The sequence below is a fragment of the Eptatretus burgeri genome, chromosome 4 (genome assembly GCF_056783735.1).
Source record: "Eptatretus burgeri isolate ZD-2024b chromosome 4, Ebu_testis_v1, whole genome shotgun sequence".
Lineage (NCBI taxonomy): Eukaryota > Metazoa > Chordata > Myxini > Myxiniformes > Myxinidae > Eptatretus > Eptatretus burgeri.
The window spans coordinates 71,125,415-71,132,611 of NC_140964.1; positions in this window are offsets into that span (position 1 = coordinate 71,125,415).

Here is a 7,197-nt window from a genome sequence, read left to right on the forward strand (position 1 = left end):
TCCTCCCTTTTCCCTCTCCTCACACTGTCTCCACTTTCCCTTCCCCTCATGCTCTCTCCCCTTTCCCTCCCCTTTCCTCCCTTTTTCCTCTCCTCGCGCTTCCGCCCTTTTCCCTCCCCTCACGCTTCCTCCCTTTTCCCTCTCCTCATGCTTCCTCCCTTTTCCTCTCCTCATGCTTCCTCCCTTTTCCCTCTCCTCACGCTGTCTCCACTTTCCCTTCCCCTCACGCTCTCTCCCCTTTCCCTCCCCTTTCCTCCCTTTTTCCTCTCCTCACGCTGCCTCCCCTTTCCCTCCCCTTATGCTGTTTCCACTTTCCCTTCCCCTCACACTCTCTGCCATTTCCCTCCCCTCTCCCTTCCTCCCTTTTCCCTCCCCTCACGCTTCCTCCCTTTTCCCTCCCCTCATGCTGCCTCCCCTTTCCCTCCCCTCATGCTGTCTCCACTTTTCCTTCCCCTCACACACTTTCCCATTTCCCTCCCCTCACGCTTCCTCCCCTTTCCCTCCCCTCACGCTTCCTCCCTTTTCCCTCCCCTCACGCTTCCTCCCTTTTCCCTTCCCTCACGCTGCCTCCACTTTCCCTCCCCTCACGCTTCCTCCCCTCACGCTGCCTCCACTTTCCCTTATCTCACGCTGCCTCCACTTTCCCTCCCTCACGCTTCCTCCCTTTTTCCTCTCCTCACGCTTCCTCCCTTTTCCCTCCCCTCACGCTTCCTCCCTTTTCCCTCTCCTCACGCTGTCTCCACTTTCCCTTCCTCTCACACTCCCGCCCATTTCGCTCCCCTCACGCTTGCTCGCTTTTCTCTCCCCTCACGCTGCCTCCACTTTCCCTTATCTCACGCTGCCTCCACTTTCCCTCCCTCACGCTTCCTCCCTTTTCCCTCCCCTCACGCTTCCTCCCTTTTCCCTCCCCTCACGCTTCCTCCCTTTTCCCTCCCCTCACGCTTCCTCCCTTTTCCCTCTCCTCACGCTGTCTCCACTTCCCCTTCCTCTCACACTCCCTCCCATTTCCTTCCCCTCACGCTTCCTCCCTTTTCCCTCCCCTCACGCTTCCTCCCTTTTCCCTCCCCTCACGCTTCCTCCCTTTTCCCTCCCCTCACGCTGCCTCCACTTTCCCTCCCCTCACTCTTCCTCCCTGTTCCCTCCCCTCACGCTTCCTCCCTTTTCCCTCCCCTCACGCTTCCTCCCCTTTCCCTCCCCTCACGCTTCCTCCCTTTTCCCTCCCCTCACACTTTCTCCCTTTTCCCTCTCTTCACGCTGCCTCCCCTTTCCCTCCCCTCATGCTTCCTCCCTTTCCCTCCCCTCATCTCCTTCTTTTTCCCTCCCCTTTTATTAACTTGAACTTTGAAGATGATTTGCATATCAAGTCACTGAATTCAACGAACGAGTATTTTTTCGGTCACCATCGGTCGGTCAAAAGGTCAACATCGGCCAAAAGGTTAACATCGGCCAAAAGGTCAACATCGGCAAAAAAGTCGACACAGGCCGAATTTCTAAAATTGTCAATTTTCATCTGATTGACTTGAAATTTGAAGCAGATTTGCAGATCGGGTCATTTCATTGAATCACCAATTATTTTTTTTCGGTCAAATTAATTTAATGGATTTTTCAAGTATTGTGCTCTGCACAACATCTTTCTTGGCTCTTTGTTTTTCTGTCTGTTTGTGAGCAGGATAACTCAAAATGTTATTGACGGATTCAGACAAAACTTGGTTGAAAACGGGGTGTATCACAAGGATGAATTGATTAGATTTTGGTGAAGATACGGATCTGGGTGCTGGGATTTTTTTCAGTGTTTCGTCACCATTAAGAGATGTACATTGCACAATATCTCAAAACGATGTGGACGGATTCAGACAAAACTCGGTGGATGAGTTGGGTAGGTGACAAGAACAAGGCGATTACATTTTGGTCCATATCTGACTTATCAGTGGAGACAAAACGGAAACTGTTCAGCCTGCAGGAGGTATGCGCTCTTCCGATGCCACACTAGTTTATAGGTACGGACCTGTTCCTCTGTGTGAGGCAATTTGAATCTGCTGGGTTTCATGAAAATTTAACCAAAACAAATCATCAAAGTGACAGTGCATTTGCCATTCATCAATTTGCCATTTGCCACCAATGAGAAGTCGAGTTGATTTCATGGTGGCACTTCCACCTTGATTTCAACTGTTCTGCAGCACAGTGCAATGACGATGGATGGGTGGTGGGTTAGCAGTGAGGGATATTTTCTGGCACTTTAACTGGGTCACAAAATTGAAGGGAAAATGAGCGCCATTATGTTATTGCTTGAATGCCAGCCGCAGCAGTAGAGGTTAACATATTGGGTAAGTGACTGAAGTCATGATCATGAATGTTTTTGTGTTTTCATTTGAACAGGTTCTCATTATCACGGATGTACCATACTGTGAGCGAAACGTCGGTGCTGCCAATGCCATATATTGACAGAGGTTATGCTGGATGGTGTGCTATTGCCTTCCCAGCAGGCACTTCAGGGCAGGAATTTGGAATTTGTCCATAGTGCTGGCCATTGCTAGGCAACGGTGGTGTCCATGGCAACGGTTCTCATTTTCACACAACTAGGTCATGGTATGAACCTACAACCAAGTTTCATCGAAATCACCATTGTATTAACTGAAATCGCCATTTTAAATACTGATAATAAGGGTAAAACAAGCCGGTAGGCGGACATGGGTAGTCGCCTACCCAATAGAACCTGACTCGATGGGGAATGAGGATTAAGCACAAGAAAATTCATGATTCTGGTGGCTTCAAGGGTTAAGGCTGCAGATTGTTTTTTTCGTTAAAATACCCCCACATAGAGAGGTTTTTCGGCCGTTGCTAAGCAACGGAAGACTCCTAGCAACAGTTCTCATTTGCACACAACTCGGTCATGGTATGAACCTACCAACCAAGTTTCATCGAAATCGCCATTGTATTAACGGAGCACTGGACCGAACAGAGGGACAGACAGACAAACAAGCCGGTAGGGAGACATGGGTAGTCACCTACCCAATAGAACCTGACGCGATGGGCCCGTTCGATGGGGAATGAATGACCTGAGGATTAAGCACAAGAAAATTCATGATTCCAGCCTCAAGGGTTAATGCTGCAGATTGTTTTTTCGTTAAAATACCCCCACATTTAGAGGTTTTTCGGCCGCCGTTGCTGGGCAACGGAGAGGTCCATAGCAACTGTTCTTTCTCACACATAACGAGGACATACCATGAACCTACCATCCCAGTTTCATGTATATCTGACTCATAGTCTTTGAGATATAACGAACTTCGTTTTTTTATTGTTTTTGACCAGGGTTCATTAAAAGTCTATCTCCTCCGACAGTTTTCATAGGATCCGGCTGGAAATTTTTGATAATATGGCTGAATGTACTGCCCACAGTCGCTCGGGCCCCGATTTTTGATTTTCAAAATAATAAATTTTTTATGATTTTTCAAAAATTTCAAAGTCCCGTTGTTAGGCAACGGTGGTATCCATAGCAACGGTTCTCATTTGCACACAACTAGGTCATCTTATGAACCTACCAACCAAATTTCATTGAAATCGCCATTGTATTAACGGAGCACTGGACCGAACAGAGGGACAGACAGACAAGCCGGTAGGTGGACATGGGTAGTCCACTACCCAATAGAACCTGATGCGATGGGCCCGTTCGATGGGGAATTACCTGAGGATTGAGCACAAGAAAATTCATGATTCTAGCTTCAAGGGTTAATGCTGCAGATTGTTTTTTCGTTAAAATACCCCCACATTTAGAGGTTTTTTGGCTGTTGCTAGGCAATGGAGGGGTCCATAGCAACTGTTCTTTCTCACACATAACCAGGACATACCATGAACCTACCATACCAGTTTCATGTATATCTGACTCATAGTCTCTGAGATATAACGAACTTCGTTTTTTTTATTGTTTTCGACCAGGGTTCATTCAAAGTCTATCTTCGACAGTTTTCATAGGATCCAGCTGGAAATTTTTGACAATATGGCTGAATGTACTGCCCACAGTCGCTCGGGGCCCGATTTTTGATTTTCGAAATAAATTTTTTATGATTTTTCAAAATTTCAAAGTCCCGTTGCTAGGCAACGGTGGTGTCGATAGCAACGGTTCTCATTTGCACACAACTAGGTCATGTTATGAACCTACCAACCAAATTTCATTGAAATTGCCATTGTATTAACGGAGCACTGGACCGAACAGAGGGACAGACAGACAGACAGACAAACATATTGTTGCAGTTGAGGAAATTCGCAAACCACCATTCAGGTCCCGTAGGTGAGATATCTCTGTAAGTAAATGTGTAGTTAGCCCCAAACCCATTGTTTAGAGGGAATAAATGTGATTCATTCGGGCTGCGATGCTTTGAGATAGCCGTTTTTTCTGTTCTATCTTTATTTTGAACCAACCACGCTCCAACCATCACACAACAACCACCAACCACAACGCCGCTTCGCAACAACAACAACGCCAACAGCCACGATCTTTACCTTCACAACTCGCTCCCGCAAACATCACATCACCGCCATTCCAAACGGCACCATGGCCATAAACCATCACCATAAACCCTCCACCACCTTCACCTCTCTCCTTCTGCGGCCATTCCCGCACCACCTGTGAGCACTGAGCGTCAGGCTGTCCTGGGCTCGTACGGGACGCGCGCCGAGCCGCGAGTGCAAAATGTGGCCTTTCCGAGGAGAATTTGGATCAGGAATGCTACACGCCCACTTCTGATCCGTCCAATCGGCAAGCGCGGGGCGGTTTGGCCCCGCCTCCAGGCGCGTCTGTGTGGAATCGAGATATGCAAATTCTAGGATCAGGGGAGATTCACGCCCCTTTCTCTCCGTCCAATGGGCGAGCGTGGCTCCGCCCCCGAGCTCGTTGTGATCCAGAAATTTGCATATGGGTTCTCCTGCCGGCCTATAAAGTGCCGAGCGCAAGGCGAATCTCAGCAGAGTCGGCCTTGGAAGAGCGGAGAGTGGCAGAAGAGCGGAGAGAGTTTTGGGCAGAGTCAGCTTGGAGCGCGGAGTGGAGTCTGGAGGAGAGGGCGTCCCGGTGGTTTTCGGCAGTCGGCTGAGGAGAATTGGGGGAAGAGACCGAGGAGTTCAGGTCCGAGGCAAGGAAGACGGCGGTCGGCGACGAGGTCGCGGTGGAATCGCTCATCACGGGACCCAAGCAAGCCAGCTATACTCTTTCCCCAGAGCATCAACAATCCCCCCCCTTTTCCCCCACGCTGAGATAGTGCGCAAAGGGGGCCCCGTTCCCACCCCACTCCAAGCAGTGCCAACGAAACCCGCGAAGGAGCACAAAGTCGGGGCACCGCCGCGCTGCCACATTTGCGGCTCATCACAAAGACGCGGGTGGGACCCACCCGGTCTCGCGGACCTGACCGCTCTTTCAGGTCCTGCGCAAATATTGGCCCACAGGCCCCGTCTGCCCCCTTGTCTTTGAGGGTGGCCTTTTCTTTTGTTTCTGTGTAAACGTGTGTGTGTGGCGCCAGTCTGTTGAAGTAAAACTGTTAAGTGTTGCCGTGTGTTGGTCTTATTCGGTAGTATCTCTGTGTCATTGTTTCTTTTGTTACATTTGCTTTTTGTGCATAATTGTTTTAATTGTATATGTGTGCTTTCCGTGTGCCGCGGAATAAATGTGCATCATGTTGAACTATTTTCCCGTTTCGCTTCGTCTTTTCTTTAATTGAATCTTCATCTTACTTCACGTCAAGGGTTGGTAGTGGGCTTAATACGCCCGATAATTAATCGGAACCGTCGAGGCCGACGATAACACCGCTCGGTTATCCCGATAGTACGGAACGGATCGCTTAAGCGGCCCGTGTCTGGAGTTGACCTGCGGCGAGGTGCGATCGCCCGGTATACCCTCCGCGTGGGTACTTAGGTAGGTCGAGTTTGGCGAACAACCCTATTCCACGCGGGTGGCCGATTGGCCCGATCGTGGTGAGGCCGAAAGGCCCACCCGTGACTAGCTCCCGGCGTTAGTCCGAGAGGGTCATGACAGAATTGTCCGTCCGGTGGGCGACATGCCGCGATTCGAGTCACGTGGCCGTTCGCACGCCGGCGGGCGCGAATTCGCAACAATATCGACGGAAAAAGTGATAATAAGGGTCGAACAAATTTCAATTTTTTTTTTGAAAAAAATTTTCTTTTGACGAGATCGACTACCCAACATATCGACAGAAATACTGATAATAAGGGTACAACAGATTAAAAAAAAAAATTCGACTACATCGACTACCCAACAAATCTCAAAAAAAAAAAATATTTCAACTCGATCGACTACCCAACATACTTGAACACTGAAAAACACAAATCGCCTTAGAATTGGCACTTCCAAAAATCTCCAGTTTCGTAGTACTTCGACAAAATATTACCACATTTTACACCGTCTCGACCAATCAAATGTGCCACTCATGTTCTCAGTGTTGGGGAATATCGAGATACAGACAAAATTGCAGCTCATTGGAAATATAGATTGTGCTCGGAAACACAAAACAAGAGTTTAAAAGACCCTTCCGATGTCCTTTTTCTCAAGACTGCAGGGTAAAGTGTTCTCTGAACTCTCGAGTTGGTTTCTATTTTTTTTGTCCCCTATGTTATCTCCCTTGTGCCTCTGTGGGATTCTAAACATGTCTTGTTACTGCCCTTTTATTCCTGCATTTCAGCATTCATGGCTAATTGCAATGTTTGTTCTGTCTCTCATCCTCATTCACTATTTCTTTAAAGGGTAAAATGAAGGTGGGAAGCCAAAATGAGTTTCCATTCAATGTCAGGCCTGGCCAGACGGTGCGTGAAATACTTGGACCGAAAACGTTCTTTGGCTGACCACACAAGGTGGGAATAATTGGGACCATTAAAATAGCATTAGTAGTCGTAGTAATCGAGGTAGTTTTAGTAATAATATAGTCATGGTAATCGTGGTAGTAGTTGTAATAGGGGTGGTGTTAGTACTTCTTCGTTTGTATGCAGCACAAGGCTACGGGGTGGCATCACTGGCTGAGTGCTTGGCTGTATCGCTGATTAGAGCAGGGATTTGGAATTTGGCCATGGTGCTGGCAATGGCTCGCCTACTCTTCGTGACGAACACAATGGGGTTTTTAAGTCTACCAAGGAATGCTGGCAGACGAGATTCCTGTTTAACGTCCATCAAAGGGACGATAGATACATTGATGAATCACC